Below are 27,368 nucleotides of genomic sequence, written 5' to 3'. Positions count from 1 at the left end.
TCACATGAAGTCTTCACAGCCTTGTACGTACCCTCCATTGTATCCACCATAATTTGCTAGATCGGTTTTCAGGATGGCCTTTAGTTCCCCTCCAGGAACCACGCCTTTCTTCTTCCCTTTGGCTTGGCTTGACTTTGCTTGCTTTCTGTTTTTCACTGCAAAGCACAGTCAATGAGTTGGTAATCTTTTTGAAGTCATCAGTTTCCAATGAAATATGGACATCTCGAACTAAGGCTTCCAAAAAACTGGCACAATATAGTGATTTTTTCTTTCTTTTTTTTTTTCTTTTTCTTTTTTTTTTTTATTAATTTATTCTTGTTACATCTCAATGTTTATCCCATCCCTTGTATCCTCCCATTCTCCCCCCCCCCCCATTTTCCCATTATTCCCCTCCCCTATGACTGTTCCTGAGGGGGATTTCCTCCCCCTGTATATGCTCATAGGGTATCAAGTCTCTTCTTGGCTACCTGCTGTCCTTCCTCTGAGTGCCACCAGGTCTCCCCCTCCAGGGGACATGGTCAAATGTGAGGCACCAGAGTACGTGAGAAAGTCATATCCCACTCTCCACTCAACTGTGGAGAATGTTCTGACCATTGGCTAGATCTGGTTTTTTCATACTGTGTAATTTTATCTTTTAGTAACTTTCCAAACTCTGTGAAGTCATCTCTTGAAGATGAGTTCATAGCATCTATTCCATAAACTGTATTATTAACACCAAAAGTTTCTTTTGCTAATTCAAGGTCTGACTCTTCCTGAAATTCCTTCAGCCAAAGTTGATCTGCTAATTCCTCTTCAGGTGTTGGCACTTCAGGCTCTTCTAACCGCTTCTTAGTCTTTTGTTGCCCTTTCTCCTGCTGCCGTCCTTTCTCTTTTATCCTTTCTGCTGTTGGTCTTCTAGGCTACAGTGGAAAAACTTTTAACAGAGTTTTGGCAATTCCTTTTCTTTATAAAACATGCTCAGCAAAGTGCAAGCTACAAGTTGGTAAATTGTTAACAATTATGACATCTGCGATGTTTTATAAAGCAACTAACTTAATAAAATCACTATTGTGAGGACTTTTTAAAAAATCCAACACGTACTTCAAATATTTCTGCAGCTATTAACTGTTCAACCCATGAAGACATTGTGAGCAAAGTACGTACAGAGAAAAGGAAGCCTTGATAGAACCTAGCAAAGCAGGTCCTTGGGCTGCTCCGAGAACGCCCCTAATGCAAAACGGACTTTGTGGATAAAGTGCTCCAACTGAGCTTTCACTCCATCGGGGAAAGCATATGAGGCTTAGTGGACTCTGCTGGTTGCATCCAACAGACCTGTCCCAGCAGCCATCCCTAAGGCTCAGAATGCTTTTCACGAGGTTTTACACCTACCCACAGCATTTCCAGTAAAGAATGGAAGGCTAAGCAAGCCGAGGGACCACCACCCTTTCATTTTTGGGTCCAATTACTAGTTCAACTATACCAGGAGCAGCTGTAGGAAGCAGCCTTGTTAGCACCCACTAGTGTTTAGCTGTCCCCGCAACAAACCAGCAAGGTCCAAGCAGCTGGAGTCTGGCTGGGCATGTTCTTGCTCACAGTGGAAGTAGATCCCTGCATGGGTGCTTCCCTTCCCTGTGCGGGTCACTGATTGATATTAAGCACTCAGGGCCACACACTGCGAATAGAGTGCTCACACACTGGCTTTTTAAGAAGAATTTTTAAAAATTTATTCTTTTTTTTTTTTTTTTTTTTTTTTTTTTTTTTTTTATGGGCTGGCCTTTTTCTAGCGCTTCTTTTTCTTTCTTTTCTTTCTTTTTTTTTTTTTTTATTAATTTATTCTTGTTACATCTCAATGTTTATCCCATCCCTTGTATCCTTCCATTCCTCCCCCCCATTTTCCCATTTTACATATACATTTATATTATTACACACACACACACACACACACACACACACACACACAGACACACGAAACTACATACAGCAATGAAACAACCAGGGATTATATAAATGTTACATTCACAGTGTTTTGGCTACCTGTATTTGTATTTTGGCCCATTATATATGGCAGACATATCCGTGAAGCAGGAACAATTGAGGACTTGATTACCCTGTCTTGGCAGAGTTTGGCGGTCGGCTCTGCCTGCATCCAAACTTGCCCACTTTTAGGCAGAATTCTGTCTATAGCAGAAATGAGGATATTTTGCCCAGTGGCTTGTTTGCCACCTTTGAAGCCATCTCCATAAAGAGGTTTGGTTCTTTTGTTTTGTTTTGTTTGATGCTCATCATCTTCTTTGAGGTAGGCTGGGTGTTGCCAGGAGTTAACCTGAGTTATTGTCAAAGGATCCTTAAAATCATAAAAATGTCTTTAAATGCCATATTCTATAATTCTTTGAGGGTTTTGAAGACCTTATCTAACTATTTTACCTTATCTATCAATAGAATCCTATCTACCTGTTAAACCTAGAATGTATGTTCTTGTGTTGTAAATAGACTAGTCATTGACATGACCATGATTTGGTCAACTAATAATTAACTTGTACAACTTACTTATCCTAAACAGCCTGCAATAGCACCTTCAAAGTATTGGAAGTAAACCTTGTATTCTACTTGAGTTATATGGGCACAATACCTCATAGTATAGTAGAAATATATATAATGTGTCTTAAGAATAATCTTAAATTTTAAATCTATACCAATGTATCAGAATTAAACTTATTTTGCATCAACATACAACATTATATACCAATGAATGAAAATAAACTTGTGAGTAACAAGGTGTTGGGAGGAGGGCTCTCTTTTCTGAGGACTAGGGGAGGGAAAAGAAGGGATGAAGGAGGGGGCTACAATCCATATGTAAAGAATTAAAACTGCAGAATAAGCAGGTAATTTATAGTGCCAATCCCACCACATGGGAATTTCTCTGAGACTGGCTGAGACATGAATGTGTGTGCACAGGCAATGGTTCTTGCTAGTTAAGGAATCCCTATTATCAGATGTCATTCTTCTTATGGCATGAAGATTTACAGATGTCTTTCTTCTGCTCATACGAAGATCAGAGAGCCAGCCTTAATTGTTCTGTGCATCCTGCGTACCTCACACATTTATAACTTTAGGACTGTATAATGCTTGTGAGAAATTATATGTTTGCAGAACAAGAGAACTGGACGCTGATGCTTCATCAGACCTCACAGGACTCATTCCTCTCAGCCTGCTGAATGCTGACATCCTGCATCCTTCATGTTCCAGCTCCAAGTGCTTCAGTTGCTGTGCCTCATCAGAACAGGACAGCTCCCAAGACAGGTTTGAAGAAAGCTTCTGATACCAATTGGTCCAGCATTTCAGACTGTCCCATGTAGGACTAGTACTAAGCCTGGAATTTCTCAACATTTAGAAACTGGACCACAAATGCTAGTCCTAGCTTGTTTAGCCATTTTCCTCCATTTTATTTGGGCCCCTACAAAGGTATTATTCATCTCAAATCAGCCAGAAAAAAAAAAAAAACTTAAGAGCATGATGCTCCTTTTCCCTTAGGGATGTTTGGCTAGGTTTTAGTTCTTTTCCTGGGCTATAGATGTTTATTCTCATTGTGAGTTAGTTATAATTTACTATTGATCTTTTTCAGAGACCAGAAAACAAGGTTGGACTCAGGGATATCTCTGTTTTCCTTTATCTTTCTTTTGTGGCTTTGGAGATAGGAATTGAAAAGAAAGAGGAGGAATATAGAAATATATAAGGATGATAGGACAAAAAGTAGATTATTGAATTTACTCACACTTGTTTTTTTTTTTTTTTTTTTTAGGTAGTGCAAAAATTGGAAAAGGGAACATTTCGGAAACTAAGCTCCATTTATGTTGACTTGCAAATGTGTCCAACCTTCTGGCCGTGCAGTCTGGCACTGTCAACCACAGAGTTCATGCTTGAGAACCACATGGTCCAGTTACAAAAACAAGAAAAATGTTTAAAAGCCTTAAGTAAGTTTACAGTTTTGTATTATGCCATTCATTGCTATCCTGGGACATAGGCTGAACATACCTGCTGGAGCTTAGGCGATAAGAGGTATAATTTCTTTTACATTTTTAGTTGAGCATCTAGCTCAACTGCTAGCTCACAGCTCTACTGTATGTTCCAACCAAGGTTTTGTATTTAGATGTTTACCAAAATACCTCTGCTTCCAAGCCATTAATTGATAATGAAGTTTTTTTTTAGTTTGGGTCATTCATTTGTGCTTATTAATAATTTTTAATGGCACTGCCATAGCCTTGAAGGAAAACAAACAGAACTGAAGGAAATGGATTTAGAGCTTAAATACTGTCAATTCACACAGCCTTGTGTTGTTACCTTCGTATGGTGAGGGACCTTAAGTCCCTGTTCAATACTTTTCTAGAAAGGGCATTGCTGGACTATGTAGCAACATTTATAGCTTATAAAATTTAAACTTTGACAGTTGTGGGGATTTAAATGATTACTCTTAACAGATATATGCTATGCTCATTAATATGCTCAATTTAATGCATGTGAGCATCCAATGCTAAAAAGATGACCAGTGTCTTACAAAAAGAAAAAAAAGCCCCAAGGATTTTGTTATCCATGCCCCTGTACTGTCACTCTCTAAGAATGGATTATTTTTAATATCTACATTCAGTTTGCATCTTATGATGACATATTATAAAGCAAAAGAAAAAGCTTCTGTCTTACAAAAGACTTTTCTCCTCACAGTAGGGAAGATACAGAAATAGAGAAGGTAGGGAACAGAAAATCTGCCAAACCACCTATACTCCTGACCTCTCCAAACCCACAATACATTTGATCACCATCTGTAGAGATTTGGAGACTCACAGTAACATCGGTTTTTGAATAGTTAAGGTATATTGTAGATACTTCTCTGATGGTAAATTGGAAATAATCTGGTGTAACTTTCTGTACTTTCTGGAGGGTGAAGAAATAGCCTATGTGAAATTAAAAGTACTCTGTCAGTTCAGTGAAAATGCAATCAGTTTTACTGCTTATGACCACGGTAAGGCCTTGAGCTAACCAAGTTTGGTTCTGAATGTTACTTTTAGTGTGCAGCATTCTTTCTTCTGTGTTGCTTCTTTTAGAAGCTCACTTGATACTGTGAAGACTAAATTGGCTAATAAAGAAAAGTGGGCTTTGAAAGTTGTGAACATTTACATAATTATGCAGTAATCAGCCTTCGAAGGAACCCACCCCTTTACTCATGTGTTTCGAATACTAAAGAGACTAGTCATATCTTTGGTATTGAATCTTCTTCCTCTATCAGAGTTTTGGTTTAGTCAGAATGGGAGTGTGGAAGCAAACGAACAGAAATGAATAAGACAAACCAACTCAGAATCCCCCGTGGGAAACTTCATGAGAGAAGGGATGCAGACAATGGGTATGTGTGTGCTGTCCTTCCTTTTTCCTTATTCTTTGTTGCTGCGATGTGTGTGCTTTGACCAGAACCACAACAGCCATCTCATGGCCTGGCAGTGACCTTAAGATTGGACACCACCAGTCAGGGTAGTGGAATGGCAAGGCAGTGATGCTGGGAGCAGCCATCATGTCCTGGAGCGGAGGCATCAAGCCCAGGAACATCCAACTTCACCCTGATTGTTTTCCCAGAAAGAGATTCCCCCAGAAGCAGAAAGAATCAAATGGTATATACTCACTTATATCTGCATACTAGCCCAAGGGACATGTCCCACGAAAGCCTTCACTTACCAGAAAACTGGGACAGAGGGGAGGGCATCCTATTGGGACTCTAAATGAGAGACGCATGGGAGAATAGCAAAATAAAAGGATACAGAGGGTCCTAGAAATCTACAAGTAGAACAATATGACAGGCAGATTTGGGCCCAGGGGTCCCTCTCAAACTAAGGCACCAGCCAAGGACAATACAGGAGGTAAACTTTAAACCCCTTCCCAGATCTAGCCAATGGTCAGAATATTCTCCACAGTTGAGTGGAGAGTGTGATATGACTTTCTCACGTACTCTGGTGCCTCACATTTGACCATGTCCCCTGGAGGGGGAGACCTGGTGGCACTCAGAGGAAGGACAGCAGGTAGCCAAGAAGAGACTTGATACCCTATGAGAATATACAGGGGGAGGTAATCCCCCTCAGGAACAGTCATAGGGGAGGGGAATAATGGGAAAATGGGGGGGGGGAATGGGAGGATACAAGGGATGGGATAAACATTGAGATGTAACAAGAATAAATTAATAAAAAAAATATATAGGTTAAAAAAAAAAGATTCCCACCTTTTTAATCCACACTGGCACACATTTGCTTTTACAGTCAAAGAAGTTTCTAGATGAACTAGAATAATTATAGTATCGATATCTTCTGCTACTTAACTTAAAGTAGCTTTTATTCAATGGTAATATTTTATATTTATCCTGGTGTTTCATATGTGTCACTGTGTCTCCCTGGTATTTAAAGGAACTGAAAATTCAACTTATCTTTTTCAAAAATTCCTCCTATTAAGCTCTGTGAAGCTGTTATTATTCTCTTAGTCAATAAAGCAAAACTGTAGATGTTAAACTTTTACTTCCTGGGTATCAGCTCTGACCTTTGTATCTGGCCTTTAAACCTTTAATATCTTTTGTACAAACTTCTGCAAAATGCTCCATTCCCAGTGTAACTTCTAAGCTGAATATAATTCACTGGCTTAAAAAGCCCTCCCTACTGTCTAGAACAACATGTCTCTACTTGGCCCTTTATGATACCCATAAAATGTACATGTTTATTGGTCGTCATAGGTGAGACTATGTATCCAAAGTGACCCACTCAGAGCCCCTTACAGTCTTTCTAGTCACTGTAGATAAGTGTAGTTCATGAAGTGTTCACCTGTATCATATTCTGATGGCCTGGTTGACACAGTTTATCATTTTAATAAATTTTAGCTTGGAAGATACAAAAATTCTATAAGCTCTTCCAGGATCAAGGTGATGCCTTTCATTTCAAAATTATCTTGGACTGCATCCCTTCTTCCCCTCCCCTTCCCTGCCCTCCCTCCCCTCCCCTTGCCCTTCCCTTCCTTTCCCCACTTTCCTTCCCCCTTTCCTCCCCTTCCCTGCTCTAGTGAGTGATTTTACATGTGTAGTCAGGAAACACATGAAGACAATGCATGGAATGCATAAAGTGTGTTTAATGTATGTAGTCTGAAATCCTATAGGTCTTCCCAACAATTTCACTCTAAAGGTAAAATAATAGAAGTAAAAGTATAGTCCTTGAAATTTAACACTAGCAAAATTTGGAAAAATAGCTAAACATTCTTCTGTAGGCTATTGATTAAATATATATGCCATATCCACTTTCCTATAGGATGACATGAAAATACCTTTAACAAAATCTTCAGTGAGTAAAACAGGTATGCAGGATTACATACTCAGGGGTGATAGTAAAATCAAAAATCAAATCAGCACATAGATGAAAAGCACAGTGTTTGTCTAGAGCGATGTACGAGAAGCTCGTGAAAGCACTGACAGAGGACACAGATGCTGCTCCAGAAGGAAGGGCTTACATCTGCCTTTCACTGTTTGTGGAGTTTACCTTCAAAACTACTAAGTGCATACATTACCTATTAAATAAACAGGGGGGATGTATTTCAAGGGAGCCATGCACAAAAGGAATGAAACGCATGTACTAATGACAAGATTGTAACTAGTCAGTTTCCCCAAACTGCATACAAAAGAGTAAGCCTACAAAATTAACATCTGATGGCTATTAGAGGCTTAAATTCTTGCATTGTGAATATATATTTTCCCATGTTTTTATCAAATATTCATTTAGATCATAGTATGTTATTTTGAAATATAAGCATATGGAGATTTTACACACACACACACACACACACACACACACACACTTTCTCCCCAAGCTAGGTGTTAACTATTTTTATGTCAAATTTTTCACTTTTTAATGCATCAAAATAGTCATTTTAGATCTTTGCTAAGGAAATTAAAATATATTTATTGATTGTGAATGAAATAGTTTAGTTATGAGTCTTAAAGTCTTTAGTAATCCCAACCTCTAGCTATATGAAATAAAAATGTAGTACTATTCTTCAATGCCTCAAATAAAATCTTAGCATGTGCCATCTTCTTTAGAAATGGACTGATCCTAGAGAGTTATCAGCTATCGACTGGATTTATTCAGTGTACTCCTCAAGTGAGCTTCTAGATATATTCATAAAACTTCAAAATAGAGGTGGAATTGTTCTTAATAAGCTTTAAAATAAGAGCAAGTATTTTATATAATCAGCACACACTCTCCTGCTCGTATCGTTTGGGTTAGACATGATCTTAACGTTACTCTTACCTTTGAATTCTTATCACCCTGAGGGTCTTATTACTACTCTTCATCCTGTGCGGCTACTTTTCATGATGCAGTAGAAAATTTAAAGTTCTCCATAAATGCTTACAAGACTGAATGAGTGTGTAGGGACAACTACTATGGCAAGACCTAAATAATCCCTTTGAAGCACACCTTAAATGAATTCATTTTTATGGGTGACTCTCAGTTCCGCCTTTCTCCTCTGGGAGTGGCATCAGAATGACATAAGATGGAGTAATAAGTCTCAGAAATGGATCAACTTGGGAAGAGACACTGAGAATGTGGAAGAGATAGTGTGATGGGTCTCCAGCCAAAATATTTCGATGGCAGCAATAAGTGCCCATGGAGGATGATCTATTTAAGCAGTACATGTGAAATGAATCATCCATAGCCCTGTGAAATGATTAGATCACATGATCTCAGTGAGAAATTCTTGGAAAGACCTTCAAAGGATGGTTGGTTACAGGGAATGGTGGTGATATCTTGCAGAACAGAATGGTTTGGGAATGTAATGGAGTTTCATGAGAACCAGGAACAGTTGACAGAAATCCATAGTGACTAGAATTCAGGTTGGTTTAATATACATAGATAATGGTCTAGAACCATCATTCCTATAGATCAGTGTATCTGTCAGCCCTTATCACAGAACCTTCTTTTTGTTGTAGACACTAACTAACAAAGATACCCACCCAAGGGAGTAAGAGAGTTTGGAACACTTAGCCTAAGTGTGATGTTTTCATCAGCATCTTCCCTCTCAAGGTTCAGGGATTTATGTAAAAAAGGAGATAGAAATATTGAGAGAGCCAGAGATGGTGGATGACTCCAAGGGACCAGTGTCTTGCAGATACAACAGGGCGCATGCACATCAACTCACATACACAAGATAGGCACAGGATAATCAGATGAAATCCCAGCAGTGAAAAGGGGGATGCTCCACTTCCAACCAAGAAACGAGTTGCAGTTGACGCTGGCAAAGGGAGAATCAGTGTTCTACCAGTGGAGTGTCAACCACGTCCCATCACAGGTCATGGTCAAGGACAGTTGGTCTCACACAAAAAAAGATGCCATAATGTTGTTTGTGTACTTTTTGTCTTGTTTCCGTATTTTTACATTTTTTGTCTTATTTTTGTTTGTTTTTATTTTTACTTTTTTTTTTTTAGAAGGAGAGAAAAAGCATGAAGTTGGGTGCATAGGGAGCTGGAAAAGACCTGGGAGGATTTGGGGGAGAGAGAAAATATGATTAAAATATATTGTAAGAAAAAACTTAAGTAATAATAAAAATAGAGAAAAGAAAAAGAAACAACCCACATTATTACTGTGTCTCTGTCCCTATCAAAATTATATGCTGAATATTTATATGTGTTGGTTTGCCATACTCAAACTCCTGTGGATGAGTTCAATAAGGAAACCATGCACATATGTTCAGATGATGTGCACTAACACATCTTCTGGTTCAAACAATATTAGCCTTGTATTTTGCATGAGATTGGCCTAGCTTTTCTATTACTTGATGAAATGTAGAAATAATGAATAAGTAGCATTTTTGCAACTCAACTTCCTGGTGTTTCCTACTGAGAAGATTTTTGCTCTCAGTAGAACAGATGTTTGTTGAGAAATTAGTGGAGCTTTTTCTATCAAGGAATTCTAAACATAGAAGAGAAATACAAATTTATATGTATGTATTCTTTTATCTTAATGGAAACATTCACCATCCTGATGAATACAAATTTCTTGCTATAAATTCTCTCTCTCTCTCTCTCTCTCTCTCTCTCTCTCTCTCTGTTCTCTTATTTAACCACCAGGAATTAAATGTTTGCTTGAATCATCAGAAAACTTCATTTTGGAGGGCAACTGACATTTTCTTGAGTTGACAGACATCCAACTGTAGGAGGTAAGATCTGATCTGACAGTTGCTGTTTTGCACAGGATTTTAGTTATGTCGGCAGCAAGCAAGGTTCAGGAGTCCCCATGAGTCGGTAGCTAACATCGACTAGTACACAATCCATCGCTAGACCCATAGCAAGAAGGCATGTGGCAGTAGTGTGACATCCACTGGGAACACAGAGATGTATATCCACTTTAAGACCATGCATTTTTAATTCTTATAGAGAAACAAAACAAAAATAAAAAAAAAATCTCTGCAAATGTTTTTATTTCAGAGATGACGGGATGAGATGAAAGCCTTGCCCAAGCTTTACGAATACACGGGTTGGGCTAAACCCAAAGCATTTCTATTTAACTATCCCTAGGTCTAGGACTGGAAGCTTCTAGCCTCCCTACCACCTAAACTTCTGCAAGCTCAGACTTTGATGTCTTCAGCTTCCAGCCTTCATCGGCTAACCTAGGCCTAGAATGTTTTCAGCCTCTGAGACTTTGTGCTGAATAAGCACTGTACTCTCCTCCTCCTATTCCCTCTGTGATGCCTTTTAATAGCTTCTCCTTCCTGTCTGTTCTCATGAGAGTTGGATGTATCCTATCTCTGACTCATTATATCAAATCTTTCTCTGATTCATCACTTTGTCTGCTACTCAAGCAGATGCCATTGTTTGGGATTAAAGGTATGTACTAAAGATGTGTCTGTATTCCAGCCAGAGGGATTAAAGGGGTGTGCTAGGGTGTGTCTATATTCTATCTGAATCACACAGACCTAGATGTTTCTTTGTGATCCTTTGCCAGAGTAGCCATGCTGCTAGATTAAAACTCCTTTATAAAACTCATCTCCCCTACTTACTTTATTAGACAAAAGAGCTGTTATCAGTAATTGTATTTTTATAATAATTGAGACAGTTTATCTACTAAATTATATAGACCATTTAGTTGCTTAAGCTATATCTTTTTAAACATATGTTAGATATTTTCCTGTATTTTAATCATATTATTCTGAAAAACATAAGATTTGAATATATGATTCTGAACAAAATATAAACTTTTTCAACATTCAGCACAGTAGTACTTGAGTCTCTCTAACTTGATGTTTTATATTTTCAGATTATGCAGATGACCCAGTTGACTAAATTAAGCTTTTGTTTTAAATGAAAAATGTCCCTCATAGGCTCTTGTGTGTGAATACTTGGTCTCGAGTTGGTGGCATCCTTTGGAGATGTTTAGGAGCTGTGGCCTTACTGGAAAAAGTGTGTCACTGGGGGTCAGCTTTGAGAGTTTCAAATCTCACCCTACTTGCAGTCCACTCTTTCTTCTGTGTATTTTTAGTTCAAGATGTGACCTCCCAGCATCTGGCCTCTGCTGGCCTGAATGCTGCCAGTTGCTGTGCTGCTCCCCACCATGGTGGACTCTAGCCCTCTGGAAGCATAAGCCCAACAAAGTACTTCTTCCACAGCTTCCCTTGGCCATAGTGCTTCATCACAACCATGCAACAATAATGAACATGTTGAATTATTTTACAAAAGAGATGAGGATACAAAGCTGGGAGAGAAATATGTTGGTGGGGTTCAGAAGCAGTCAGGGGAGAGAAGGCATTAGCTGACCATCATGCGTAAAGTATCTTCAAACTTTTAACTTAGATTCAGATATATGAAGTTTTCTGTGGCTGCTCACCTTTTTTAAGTCTCTAGACTCCCCTGGGTAAAACCCTGAGATAACTTTATAAAGAAATCCCTCATAGCCCCAACCAAATAGCTATGTATGTGAGTCTTTGAGTAAGGTGGCTCGTCTGAATTTTCATTTCTCTACCTGATATGTGTGATGAAAAATAAAACCCCCATGAATTTGTATAAGTCAATTTAAGAAAAATATACAGGAATTCCCCTTTTGTAAAAGTAGAAAAGACACGTTGATATCTTGGTTAACTTTAAAACTTTCATGGGATTAAAAAAGATATCCTCTAGCATGCAAACAGACTTCTGTAAGTTTTTCTGTGTGTTCCTCTGACTTTTGAACTCTCTCTTGTCATGAGAAATGGTAGTCCAGTCCTTACAGCTTGCATAGCCCAATTAAATAGAAATTTTCATTGTCCTACTCTATTAATACTAAGGTGGCAATTAAATCTCCCCACATGAGTCTAACATATGGCTGGGCTTGAGATTGTTCAATTATATTTATTTATCATTTTAAATTAGAAATATTTCTATTTCCTTTAGAAGAATAATAGTAATATGCTTTTCCCTAGGCCCATGGCCTTTCTAGTCTCAAGTTCTTGAGATTAGTTCTTGGATACTTTGGTCAGGTATGGATACCATCTCATGGAGTGGTCCTTAAATTTAATCAAAGTGTGATTAGTTACTTCAGTAACCTTTATGTCACAAGAGGGAATAGATGACTCCCTGGAATCAGTGTTTTCCAGACACATTAGCACTGATGCAAATACAAATTAGAAGCGACTGTGGCAGTCTGTTCAAGACCTACATAAGGTCAAGCCAGACAAAGTTCTATCACTAAGAAAACGGAGTAGAGATGATGTCTACCCTTAGCAAAGAAGCCATTTGCCATTGATACCTTCTGGGAAAGAGAAAATCCATTTTTTTTTTTACTGGAATGTCACTGGGTATATTAGCCACACTCCAGGACAAGCCCTGTACCCTGAAGCAAATTAGACTCTGTGGTTTCTCGTTGAGCTTTTTGGGTTGTTTTCTCTTAGCATTTCATTTTAGTCTTACTGGTTGCATTGCTTGTTTAATTTTTATTTTTGTGAGTGTCCTCTTTTTTGAGACAGAGAAAACACAGAGTTGGTGGGTAGGGAGGTAAGTAGGATCTTCGAAATTTTGGGGGAAGGGAAAACATTGTCTAAATATAGTACGAGTATATACGAAGGTGATCTATTTGGAATAGTCAAATACCCAGGAAGATAGAGCCCCACCTGGATACCTCCCATTGCTAAGGAAAGCATCCCGTTCTGAGAATGGGTTACATCAAATTGAGTTGTTGGCCAAAGGGCCCATAGGGACTACCAAACAACCCAAGCTACTTCAAAAGCTATTGGTTGCTTCCCACAGTAGATGGTCAGGCTGTATTGCTGAAGACTACATCTTCACAATCCATTGAACATTGCGAAGTCAGGCTGGTGGCTACCTTACTTACCAGTCAGTGTTCACAGTACTTAAAGCACCTTTCATGTTACCGAAAGATAAAGGTAAGCATCAACCCAACTGCAAACCCTTTGATCTGTATTGGTGGCCTGCCGCAAAATGTGTCAATGCCAACAGTAGGACACAGCGTGTGGGACTATGGAACAGTATCTGATTGGACTGAAGGCCCACTCCAGGAGATGAAATCCAACCTTGACACTGCTCAGGTTTCTAAGAACATGAGACTAGAAAGCCCAGGATCCTAGGGTAAAACAAAATACTACTGCTTTGTTTAAGAAACAGCAAGCAGGTACTATTGAGAACTTACCTGGTCTTGGCAGAGTTTGGCCGTCGACTCTGTCTGTGTCCAAAGTTGCCCCCTTTTAGGCAGAATTCTGTCTGTAGCAGAAATGAAGGCATTTTTCCCAGTGGCTTGTTTGCTACATTTGAAGCCATCTCTTTGAGGTAGGCTAGATGTTGCCAGGAGTTTATCTGTCTTATTGTCAAAGGATCCTTAAAATCATAAAAACATAAAAACATTTTAAAATGTGTTTTTACATATACATTTATATTATTATACATATATACAATAAACTACCTACAGCAAAAAGAACGATGAAACAATCAGGAATTATATAAATGTTACATTCATCGTGTTTTGGCTATTTGTATTTGGCAACCTTGAAGAAGACATCTGTTCTATCTTGGTGAGTCTAAAATTCTGAATGTAAATCAATATCCATCACATCTAACCTCTATCAACTTAAAACATCTATCAGTCCTAAAATCATCTTTGCCTCTTACATAACTAAGCTTAATTGTAAAATTAACTATTCTGTAGGTCTCTGAGGTTTTTAAAGAACTTATCTATTTTACCTTATCTATCCATAGAATCCTATCTATCTGTTAAACCTAGTAGCTCCTGCTTTACAAATATGCCTGCCAAATATAATATACCAGAAGGCTGAAGATGACACTGCAACATTATACAGAGTTTTGAGTGACTGTCTACGTAGCCAACTGTCTCTTTCATTTTCTCATCTTGGAAGCTGCTAATTTGCACTTCCTGTTTACCCATATAATTAATTTTATTCCTTCTCAAGCCTCTGATAGGGTTGAAGACAAGATAGTTTAATTTTAAGCTTTGTTGTTTAGGGGTTAAGCTGTTTTTCGGAATAGATAGAAGTTTTTAAGTTGATAGAGATGAGATATGATGGATATTGATTTACATTCAGAATTTTAGACTCATCAAGATAGGAAAGATGTTTTCTCCAAGGTTGTCAAATACAAGTAGGCAAAACACTACGAATGTAACATTTATATACTTCCCAATTGTTTTGTGGTCCTTCTTGCTGTATGTAGTTTATTGTATATATGTGTAATAATACAAATGTATATGCAAATGTAAAAAGTAAAAAATGCAAACAAACAAAAAAGAAAGAAACTAGCAAACAACAACATCAACAACAAAAGCCTCAGCCCCTAACAACATTCTGATATCCTAGTGTTTGGCTCAGCTGCCATCAGAGAAGCTTCCTCCTGGAATGGATGAGAATAAATGTGGCCCCCCAGCTAGATAACCTTGGAACACTCAATCCTAAGTGGGCTATTTGCATCAAATCCCTCACCTCGGGGATTTGAGAACCCTGCAGAAGAGGAGGCCAAAAGATCCTCAGAAATGGAGGAAATGGAGGACACCAAGGAACCAGGCCCTCTAAAGCCACATGATCAATGCACATTTGAGCTCAGAGACCAAGGCAGCAAGCACAGGACCCGGAGAGGTCTGTACTGGATGGGGTTCCAGTTCCGAGAGGGGAAATGGACACAAGGCCCCCCCCGCAGCACCCCCATTGCCTTCTCTAACCCGGAAGTTATCTCCAATTGGTAACCTTTAGTTTCCTCCAATGTGCATACAAACGACAGCCAACACAAACAGAACTTAATGGAAGTTTTGGAGGTCCTTTGTTATCATAATGCTTTGTAATGTTCGTTAGTTTGTTTTGTTGCCATTTTCATTTGCTAGTTTTGTTTTGTTTTTCCATTATAGGTCCTTGAATATGTATTATGGATTCTTTTGTGGTTTTCTGGGATTTCTGTGTTTGTGAATGTGTCTGTATCTCTGTGGCTATCTGAGTTTCTTTTGATTTTTCTTAGGCTCTTTTTTCTGTTTGTTGTTTGTCCTTCTGATTTGTTTGGTTTTATTTTAATCTATTTTTCTTTTATCATCATCATTTTATGTGCTTGTTTGTATTCTAATGAGAAAGAAAAAGGGTGTTATAGTTGAATGGGTGAAGAAGTGGGTAGGATCTTGGGAGGAATTGTGAAATGATTAGAATATATTGTAGGAAAAATATTTTTCAATAAAAATGTACTACATGAAAATTTTAAGTTAAAAAGTGAAAATATGTTTTAATAAAATACTTTTAAGTTATTTCTTTTCTTTTTTGATATTTTAATATCAAAATTACATTTTCTCTTCCTTCTTTTCTTACCTCTCATATATCCTTCTTTGCTCTTTTTCAAATTCATGATCTATCCTTTCACTAATTGTTGTTAAAATGCACAATGACACACCACATTTTAATAAACCCATTTCAAGCAGACATTTGATATATTGTTTCCAAGATACTTTCATTAAAAAAATCTAGAACAAATCTAATCCTAAATAATCTAAATGTCTAAGTCAAAGGCAATGTACAAAAATGAATTTTCTTCCAAATAAGCTTATTATACACTGAAGGATATAAAATGTTTCACATTTTGACATCTCAGTAACATCTATTAATCACAGTTTTATATTGTACTGTTGAAAATTTCATTTAAATATCATTTAGGAATTACAATGCTTTTGGGTGTCTGTTCATATGCAATCTAAAACTGGAATGTTTATAAGACCATCTTCAACTATACATCAAATGACAAAATTTTGCTAAAATAATCAAGAAAAGACATTGTACAACATACTAGAAATGTGTGCTCTGGAGAAAAAAGCAGAGCTAGTTTCTGCCTATTTTGACTTTTTTCCTCTACAAAGTTCATATATTATAATAAAAGGGTAAAGAATAAGAACTGAACTCAGGAAATATGATTGCTATATTAGTTATCTTTGACAAGGGTGAAAACTTTAAATGAAAGTTTTACAGCTTTCTTCTCGAGGGTGCCTAGATTTCCTCAAAGAAGTTTAAAACTTAGGGAGCTGAGGGAAAAATGCCTATGTATGCTTTTCAGAGAATTCTAATCTGTTTTTATTCTTTCAAGCAGTCATATTATGAAACATCAAGACTGAATATAGTTTGTTGACATTTTATCTTTTTAAAAACATTTCTGGGAAGAAATAAAATGCTTACACACACGCACGTGCGCGCGCGCACACACACACACAGCAGCTAAAGGCTAAGAGTATTCCAGATTTCTTCAAGTGAACAGTGAACAATAGTTAGAATCTTTCAAACAGACAGATGGAGGGAGGGAAGGAGGGGGAGGGGGGGGGGAGAGAGAGAGAGAGAGAGAGAGAGAGAGAGAGAGAGAGAGAGAGAGAGAGAGAGAGAGAGGGAGATCTTTAGGCAAACCCAGCAATGAGGCTTTAACATCACACACTTGGGGCAGCATCTCTGCTGGGTGGGTATCCTGTTCTCCTCAGCACACAGGTCATCCACCCTCCCTCACAGAGAAATGAGACCTAAAACAATTAATGGTCCATCCCTGGTTGTAGAGTTAGGAGGCTCAGAACTTATACTTTGACTACGGGAACTTCGGCTTCTCAGAGTGTCAGAATCAGATGCCAGGGCCTACAGTCCTTAACAGCCTGTCAGGTGCTGGCCATAGTCTTTTAGCTTAGGAGCAGGGGACTCCAAGTATGAAATGTTAGAATTTCGCTTTGTATGTTTAGCCTTGGGAAGGGGGGGGACCAAATGCTTACATTGCAAAAATGTGCAAGCACCTTGGAGTGAGGCAAAAATGCTCCCATGTGAAACAATCAAAGTGGTCTGGGGACAGCGGGAGGCAGTGGGTTTCTTGACATCACTCCTGAAGTGAGCAAGAAGATCCTTGGCAGCTGCCTAGATTGCTACATCTCCACTGGGCAACTTCAGTGCGGTTGCTGGTTTGTCCTTCCTTCCTTCCTTCCTTCCTTCCTTCCTTCCTTCCTTCCTTCCTTCCTCCCTCCCTCCCTTTCTTCCTGTTTCCTTCATCCACACCTTTCTTTTTAAATTAGTCAGTACAGAGTAGAAATTTAAGGAGAAAGACCTATGTTAGCAGACCTCTTCTATGTGCCTGTGTGCCTTTTAACACATCACCATTTTGAACTTCGCTGTGGTCATGTTAAGATCTATGATGAGTCACCTTCCTGAAATTCTGATGGAGTCAGTACTGTGTAATAGCCCATCTCCCAGAAAGCTCAGTTTTGGTTTTAGAGGAGTTGTAGTCAACCACTTTGGATTAAAGAATCATAAATTAGTGTAAAACAGGGATTGCAAGCACCATGAGAATGTAGCACATGGAACTTGATTGCATTCCACACCATAGGGAATGGAGTAAGACATCAACCCGTGTGAAGTCAGCAGGATGTTGCCACACTCCAAGGGCTAAAAGCTCAGTGTGAAAACATCCTCAGTGTTTTGCGCCCACGATTAAACACCGAACCCTCAGCTTCATTCTATTCCGATCATTTTAGCAGCCCTTCCCTAAAGCATACATCTGAATATCCTCTGGAATGTACTAGCCTTACTAAGTTGGTCCTGTTTTAGTAAAACCATCTAGAACATAAAAATATCCACCATCCCCTGTGGATACAGAGCAACCCCTGGGAACTTATGTGGAGGAAGCTAATGTTGAACTGTACACTCACATATCAAGTAATGAGCTTTGGCGGTTCTTTTTCTCACTCCTTTCTGAATATGTATTAAAAAACATGCCAACATTTCAAGTCTGTTTTTATTAATATTTTCCTTGCATAGCTGAATTAGTTTTAGGCACTAAGTAAGAAACTGCTTTAAACTTTCAGGCTTGAAATGAGGTTTATCTTGGCTTTTCAGATACCGGGTGCACTCGAGAGTCAGAATCCTCTCCAGAGAGGGAGTGAAGGCTCCCGATATACATAATTAGATTGGCACCTTATCAAGTGTGAGAGCAGGTCCTAGGCAGACTGCAGGTGGGTTTCCATAGCACTGCTATACCCTGCTTGCCACTAGGACTCTCACAAGTGTCATTGTATTAGAAAGGAAGGAAGAAGACGTTTTGAGGATAGAAAATTTATTGAATTATATGAGGGTTTAATGAGCTTTGTCATGGCAGGCAAGCAGAGACTTAGGTTCACGTTATAGTTCACATTTTGAAACATATTATTGCTGGCTTCAATTTTTGTAGAAGAATGCCACAATCATAGAAAGTAGAGAAAACAAATTGTGTGATTTCCGACTCCACGTGTTAAAATCATGCCTGCATCTAGAGGGAAAAGTCAGCAATCACTCCCATTGTGTGCATCCCTGAGGCTTGGGTAATGTTGCTGAAACTCTGTCAGCCAGCCATTATATTGTTGAGTTAAAAAAAATATTGTGTTAAGCTGATACATGTCTCAAAGCTAACCCAGAATTTTTACCTAATGTGAACAAAGAATTCTTGTTGCTTCTGAAGCTGCACAAATAACATAAAGTTAAAAAAATCTAAACACTGTTTCAGAAAAAATGGAAACTTTGGATTAGAGCTTCTGTTTATACCTGTAGACCAAGACGTAGGACACACACAGGTCATGCACTCGACCCCCAACTCCCAACCATCAGGTTCTTTGGGGAACAGCAGAACCTGACCCCGAGTCAGCATCTCCAACTCTGTAGACATCTGAGTCATCCCAAGTACTCTCATGTCTTTTCCCTGTTTGCTCATAGGATCTGTCCTAAGCAAAGCAAGCATAGCACTTTTAACAAGAGCTTTTTGAGTGCTTGAGATTTTCAGAAACAAATCGAGAAACACAAAGAATTCTGAAAAGGTAAAAACCATTCATCTGTACCTAATTTGGCTGAGTCTCAGTGAGGAAGGGTAAGTGATGACATTGTCGATAGTGGGAGGAAAGGCAACAGCAGCAGCACCCTGTGGTCCTTCGTGAGGATGCAATGGAGACCACTCAAGTCTAAGGTGGCTGTGGTAGTTTCCACTCCCAATAGCTCTTGCTCTATGTTGGTTCTAAATGCACATGTTCACACACACTGATATAGACATACTTACCTGTGCTGTGCACTTATACTGTGATGTATGCATACTTTTAAATTTAGAAATCATGTAACATAATATGCATCTGAAGTATGAGTAATATGGAGGAAAAATAATGACGTCATTCTTTTTTAAAAGCAAATATTCAATGTCACAGTGACTTAGTTACTATTTCAGGAATTAGAGCTATAAGTTAAAGGAAGTCCCTTCTCCCATGGTCCCTGTATTCGGGTTTGTGTGAAGCATAAAATAAATACACAAGTCCCGCCACTAATAACTGCTATCAAGACATTTAACCAGAATTCTTAAAGTGATCTTGAGCCATTTAGGTACAGCAATGGAGTCAGAATCTTAGCTGAAATCTGAATAAGGGACCCAACCATCTAATTTTTGTGGTCACAGTATGTGTGAAGAAAGGCTAAAGTATCAGTGAACATGGCAGTTTTGAATAAAAGAAAAGAATGACTCAGGGTGAGAGAAATGAATGAAAACTGAGGTGCTGAGGTTATAGAGAAAAGAGGAATGCAACACACCAAACATAGAGGACACAATGTAGGTTGAACATCGTTGAGAGAAATGCTTGGACCAGAAGTTTTTAAGATTTCAGAGATACTGATGTTCAGATTTCAGACTATTTTAATAGACTTTAGTGGTTCAGTATCTTTAACTAAAAACTCCCTATTCCCAAATCCTCCTGAATCTGACAGGTTTTGGTGTAATCTGGAGCATTTTGGGTTGAGGATACCTGAAAGCACATGGATTCTGTTAGATCAGCCATAAGAAGAGACTTGAAACACTTTGGAACTGAGTGATGTGATCCCACTTGAGATTTAATAACTCCTTGTGGTTCATCTGAAGCATTTCACAGAGAAGAAACAGCACAATCACATAACTAGCCTTTGGAGTCTTAGACCCACCAACACTCCAGCAATTTTACATGTACGCCACACAATATAAAAACGCAAACTCCAAATTCAAGGCAATCAGACTATAACTGAACTGTCTACTGGGGAAAGAATCACAGAAAGATAACAGAATCCAGAGTCATTATAAGATATTATCCTTATAGCCCACATTAGAATAAGACAAAGAACCTCGTACATTTCCAAAGAGCTATAAATTTCCCCTTTTCTGTCTCCAAAAAGACAAAAACACTTATTGGATATTCACACAGATATGTGAAGTTGATATTAAAATATATTTAAATATGTATAGAAATGAATATTCCAACACTAAAAGAAAAGTATTTTCTCAAAAAAGCAAAAACTAAACACATTTCAACTAGTAAGGAAATGGAATCTCACCCTAAGGCCCAGGGATCTTTGCGGAAGAAAGGTAGAAAAAATGTAAGAGCTCAATGCGTTGGGTGATCTCAAGGAACAGCATCTTCCAGGTATAATGGGGCAGACACACATATGGACTTAAAGCAATTGTGACAACATGAACAAGACCCAGGCATGCTCCAGCCACACAGAGTCCCACTGTGGACTGGGGAGGGGACTGTGTATTACTACCACTAGCTGAGGAGCTATTGGCGTAGTGACAGTTGATAGCTCCTGGGAGAGGAGCAGTCAGGTTTTTAAAATGATACAACTCCTGGTAGGATGACCACAACCACAGAACACCCAACCCCCAAACTAGTGCAACACAAACTGAACTCAACGGGGAAAAAATGAAAAGAAAACCGTAACCTCAAAGTTGAATGTCAAGGGATGGAGGGCTGAGAGGGAGGAGTGGAGGTAGGTTAACATGTTCAAAGTACATTGCACAAAATTTTTTACATGATTTAAAAGTTATTTAAAATGAAAATCCTAGAATCATCAGTAGGATAACCAAAATGGAGATTTTACTGCATAAAATTAACATGACATTAAGATGGTGGAACAGAGCGCATCATCTGGAACACATCTGAAACCCTTTCTCTCAGAAAAATACAGAGAGATAATATGGAGTCAGGTCCTTGAGAGCTTCCAGACTTAATTCCTGTTGAGTATTTCTTGTCAGAAATGCTTGGAACCAGAAGGTTCACAAGTAGGGGTTTGGCATTTATAGAACAATCAAATCATCTCACACATGTTACCTAAAGCTTCAGGGTAAATAAAGAAGGAAAATGGGTAGAAGAAAATCTGGGAAAACAATAGTAACAAACTTCTCAACTCTAATTGCTCAAGAAGGTGAGTGATCTGAAGTAGGATGTTCTTCCACTGTTGGTACGGAGTGCTCCGTCTGTACCGGTTCAGTTACACAAGGAGAAATATATATTTACATATGTCATAGGCTCTGCTGTACTTAACAATCAAGGTTTGTACCAAGCAAAGGGTAGCCATTAGCCACATGTGGCTTTTGAGCACTTGTGTATGTTGTATATGCATTAAGGATTTTTCAGTCTGGTTTGAAATAGACTGGCACCTTGTGATTTTTCAGAAAAAGAGTAGAGAGAACTTAGGGACAAATATTTGGCTAGCCATCCATAGTCTCCCTAAAAAATAATATATGCACAACCTTTACACCTGACCTAACACCTTGGGAAGTTTAGGTTAAACACATAAAATGTATTAAACTAACAGACTACAAGCTTTGATCAACTCTAGAGCTGAGACTATTGTAAGATAGCTTGTGAAATTCATAAAAGAATACCTAGACAATACTTTAAAAACATTGAAAGATCAATTTTCAACTTCATATGGAAAAACAAAAGTCCCAGAACAGCAAAAACAATCTTGTACAATAAAAGATCCTTTGGAGGAATTTCCATACCTTACCTCAAGCTGTACCATAAGAGCAACAGTAATTAAAACAGCATGGTACTGGCAAAGCAATAGGCTGGTTGAGCAATGGAATCGAATTGAAGACCCAGAAATGAATCCACACACATATGGTCACTTGATTTTTGACAAGAATCCAAATCTATTCAATGGAAAAAGGGTAGTGTCTTCAACAAATGGTGCTGGTCTAACTGGATGCCTACATGTAGAAAAATGCAATTGGACCCATATTTGTCACCATGCACAAAATTCAAGTCCAAGTGGATTACAGACTTAATACAAAACCAGAGACATTAAGTCGGTTAGAAGAAAAAGTGGGGAAGAGCCTGGAAGATATTGACACAGAAGACAACTTCCTGAACAGAACACCAACAGTCCAGGCCTTGAGATCAACAATTAATAAATGGGACCTCATGAGGTTGAGAAGCTTCGGTAAGGCAGTAGACACTGTCAACAGAACAAAGCGACAGCCTACAGACTGGGAAAAGATCTTCACCAACCCTACATCTGACAAGGGTCTGATATCCAAACTATATAAAGAACTCAAGAAATTAAACACCACCAAAACAAATAACCCAACTGAGAAATGGGGCTCAGTAGTAAACAGAGAATTCTCAACAGAGGAATATCGAATGGCTGAGGAACACTTAAAGAAATGCTCAACGTCTTTAGTCATCAGAGAAATGCAACTCACAACGAATCTGAGATTCCATCTTACACCCATTAGAATGGCTAAGATAAAAAATTCAAGTGACACCACATGCTGACAAGGATGTGGAGAAAGAGGAACACTCCTTCATTGCTGGTGGGAATGCAAACTTGTATAACCACTTTGGAAATCTATCTGGCACTTTCTTAGAAAACTGGGAATAGGGCTTCCTCAAGACACAGATATTCCACTCCTTGGAATATACCCAGAAAATGCTCCACCACACAACAAGGACATATGCTCAACCATAGTCATAGCAGCCTTATACATAATAGCCAGAACATGGAAACAGCCTAAGTGTCTCTCAGTAGAAGAATGGATAAAGAAATTATGGTACAATCACACTATGGAATACTACTCAGCTATTAAAAACAAGGAAATCCAGAAATTTGTGGACAAATGGATAGGACTAGAGATGATCATAATGAGTGAGTTAACCCAGAAGCAGAAAGACTCACATGGTATATACTCAGTTATAATTGGGCACTAGCCCATAAGGCATGTTCCATGAAAGTCTTCAGTTACCAGGAGATTGGGATAGATGTGAGGACATCCTACTGAGACTCTAAGTAAGAGAAATATAAGAGATGGGGACATAGAAGGACCCAGAGGGTCCTAGAAACCTACAAGAGGAACATCATGATGAGTGGATCAGGGCCCAGGGGGGTCGGTTGAAACTATTGCACTAACCACAGACAATACAATAGTAAATATCAAACCCCTACTCTGATCTACCCAATGGACAGGACATTCTCCACAGTTATGTGTAGAGCGAAGACTGACTTTGACATGAACTCTGGTGTCCATATTTGACCACCTCCCTTTGGTGGTAGAGGCCTGGTGGCACTCAGAGAAAGAATAAGCAAGACACCAAGATGAGACTTGATAGCCTATGACCATATAGTGGGAGAGGAGGTTCCCCTCAGTCTTAGCCCTAGGGGAGGGGAATAGGGTGAAAGTGGGAGGGAGGGAGGAATAGGAGGATACAAGTGATGGGATAACAATTGAGTTGTAATCTGAATAAATTAATAAAATTTTAAAAAATTAAAAGAAAACAAAAAGTAAAATAATTCCAACTTTAAAAATAAAAAGAAATTCACAAGAGAGATTTCCCTGCTCTGCTATAACCTGCCTACTCGTGATTTCGCAGAAGCATGTGGTAAGTACATTTGTTTATGACAGTGTTTTGTTCTGCTCCTGTTCATGCAACTTCTTTCACAATAGAACATATCATTCAAAGCAACCCAAATTCATGTTGCTGCAATTGGTCAAAAGAAGCTATTGTTAGTCTCTTTAACACATGAGCTATATTTAAATAAACACTAAAAACAGGACTGATACATGATGAAATTATGTAGTATTTTGGATTAAATGAAACTTATTAGAAATAACTTTAGCCCATTTTTTCTGTTTTATTAAATTATGGAAGCAGAAATCTTCTCATTACAGTAGGAGCTTGTACCATCCTTGTGTTGGATCAGACTTTGGTTAGTGTGTGTTGATCAAATTATTGTCTCAAATAAGATAAATTGGAATTACATCCTTTCAGTTATTTTATTTTGCTAGCACTAATTTAGTTTTATTTTTCTTTGAAACATTTGTGATTGTTTTAATTTGTGTTTGTGAAGGGGAACCGGAAAAATCATGTGTATCAGAAGATGTCATTAATGATTAAGAATAAGCCGGATGTGGTGGCACACACCTTTAATCCCAGCACTTGGGAGGCAGAGGCAGGCAGATCACTGTGAGTTCGAGGCCAGCCTGGTCTACAAAGTGACTCCAGGATGGCCAAGGCTACACAGAGAAACCCTGTCTCGAAAAACCAAAAACCAACCAACCAAACAAATAAATAAGAATAGATGACCCTGAACCACATGTAGAACACTTGAGAGTTCAGGGTTAGCAGTTCGGTCTGTATCTCTTTATCCAACTACAGTTTACAACAGGGAAAAGTGGTATGACTCATTCTGCTTATGTCTGTGTTTTATTTGACTATCTCATGAGGAAAATTAAAATGTTTTAAAAATTCAACCACTCTGTATAATGGAGACTTCTTAACAAATCACTTAAAACAGAGTGGAATTTAAATTTTTCACTTGCTCCCCTTTAAAGATGTTAATTTTATTTTCATTTAATAATCATTAAATTACAAGAAAAACATTGCCTGTAGTATTAAGAACTCAGTTCAATAACACGTTTTACTGTTGGTTTCTCAGGCTGAGTGTGAATCACTAAAAGGAAACAGAGAGGTAGATCACACGGTTGTTTGAGTACCTGCTGTGTGCCAAGCATTGCCCTGGAACAGAGCAGTTTATGCGAAATACGTGATTCATCCCAGTAAGGAACTCACGGTCTTGTGGGTGGCCATTTCCCCTGAAGTTTTTTTCTCTCCACCAAATGGTCTGTTCATGTTTCGTCTTCCATCCTCTCATCTTACCTCACAGAGAAAATAAACAGCATGACTCTGCTCTGAGAGCCTCTTTGTCCCTCCCAGATACATCTGGGAATTTCCCAGTTAGAGAAAACGTAAAGATTCTCAAGAGGCTAGAGGGTAGGGAAATGGCTCACAGACATTTGTCGCAATTGATGGTTGCTCTAAGGTCCATGTCATTTGCCAAACTGGGATAGTCAAGGAATCACCACCGCAGGTCATGCTGTCCCTAGAAAAACACCAAAGCCGTAGTTTCACCGGGATGAGCTATGTATGAAAATTGTTTTTCTGAGAATATCTTGAACAAAAAGACTTTCTGTTTTCATCTCCACTCTATGCTCTATCCTGAACAATGTCTGTTTCTAACAGTACACACATTACAAACAGGAGATTGAAAATCTGCTGTTATATAATGCTAAGAAATATATAAAGTGTTCCACAGGGACACAAGAATTAGACAACCTGACAATAATAAATACATCTCTCCTCTCTCTCTCTCTCTCTCTCTCTCTCTCTCTCTCTCTCTCTCTCTCTCTCTCTCTCTCTCTCTCTCTGTGTGTGTGTGTGTGTGCATTTCCTGTGTGTCTGGGGGAGGGGGCAGTTAATCAAAGGTGATTTTATTGTGGCTCTTTATATTCTATTCGAACTAAAGAAAGATAATGAGAAAATAAAACAAGGTAAAATGTGCCCACATATGTCAGAATACAAGTGAGCAAATTCATATTTTTCTTATGTTTTCCAGCTTCCCTTTGGAAAGAATAAAGGTGTAGATTAAAATGTGTAACTGTGTTGGAAATTGGCAAGAGCTGTCATTGATGTATCAAAGCACCAAACAAACAGGCACACAGACACAGAGAGAAGAGAGGGGGGACGGAGAGAGAGGGAGGGAGGGAAGGAAGGAGGGAGGGAGGGGAGAGAGAGAGAGTGAGAGAGAGAGAGAGAGAGAGAGAGAGAGAGAGAGAGAGAGAGAGAGAGAGAGAGAGAGAGAGATCCTGTAGGAAGCCCTACACATACTCACTGAGAAGTAGATAACTGTTGGTATCTATTGCCAACATTCATCCTTGGAAACTCACAGCACTATTATCCAACTAAAGTTCCATGCTAAGTATACAAAACAGGAAGTCTGAGTATTCATACTATCAGTTGGGATGCTAGTGTAGGGTAAATTATTAAAAAAGCAACTGCCAGCCTTTATTTGTTGTGGAAACTACCCAAGGAATCAACTCAAGAGAGGACACATCTACTTTGGCTCATGGCTTCAGAGGCTTTGCTCTACTCTGCAGTTACTGGCTCCAGTGCTTTTACACTAGGGGGAAACAGAGCATCACAGAGGCATGACTGTGACAGAGAAGAGCTGCTCAACTCATAGCAGCTGGAAGTCTAGAGAGGGAGAGACAGGATGTACTCCTCGCAGGTGTGACCCAGATGACAAGTGTCCTCCCCTGAGCCCACTAGTAGCACACTGAGCAAGCACCTGCATAACCCAATCACCTCTCAATACTGCCTGGGCACCATGCCTCAACATATGAACTCAGTGGTACATTTACTGTCCTAGCTGATGGAAAGCTTGTTCAAAGAATCCTAAGGAAATAAGAGAAAGGATCACATTTTACTCATTACATGGAGGACAAAATGTTCTCAGGGGGAAAGACTACTTATGTAGAAGAAGCCAGAGGAACCCAAAAGCATCTGCATAATTTTGTTAAAGAAAATTACAAAAGAAACCTCCACAAACCTTGCCGGTGTTCCCTGGGCTATAGCTGAAAGAGCTGTGAAGCAGCAGTGTCCGCTGGGGCTGGGTCGACATGATCTGTTCATCTCTGCAGTATACCTAGCTGTGGTTTTCTGGGATGGTTTTCATTTGCCACAAACAGAGGCCTTGTCAGTAAAGGTAGTAGGGTGACGCCCACGGTGAAACAGTCTCGC

General features: G+C 38.9%; 1 pseudogene; it reads right to left on the bottom strand.

Annotated features, from left to right (window-relative positions):
- LOC127194896 (eukaryotic translation initiation factor 3 subunit J-like) lies at nucleotides 1-27,249 on the bottom strand (annotated as a pseudogene).
- Nucleotides 27,250-27,368: the final 119 nt, after the last annotated feature.

The sequence above is a fragment of the Acomys russatus genome, chromosome 10 (genome assembly GCF_903995435.1).
Source record: "Acomys russatus chromosome 10, mAcoRus1.1, whole genome shotgun sequence".
NCBI lineage: Eukaryota > Metazoa > Chordata > Mammalia > Rodentia > Muridae > Acomys > Acomys russatus.
Note: the sequence above shows the minus strand (reverse complement) of the source record. Positions and strands in the feature narration are given on the sequence as shown.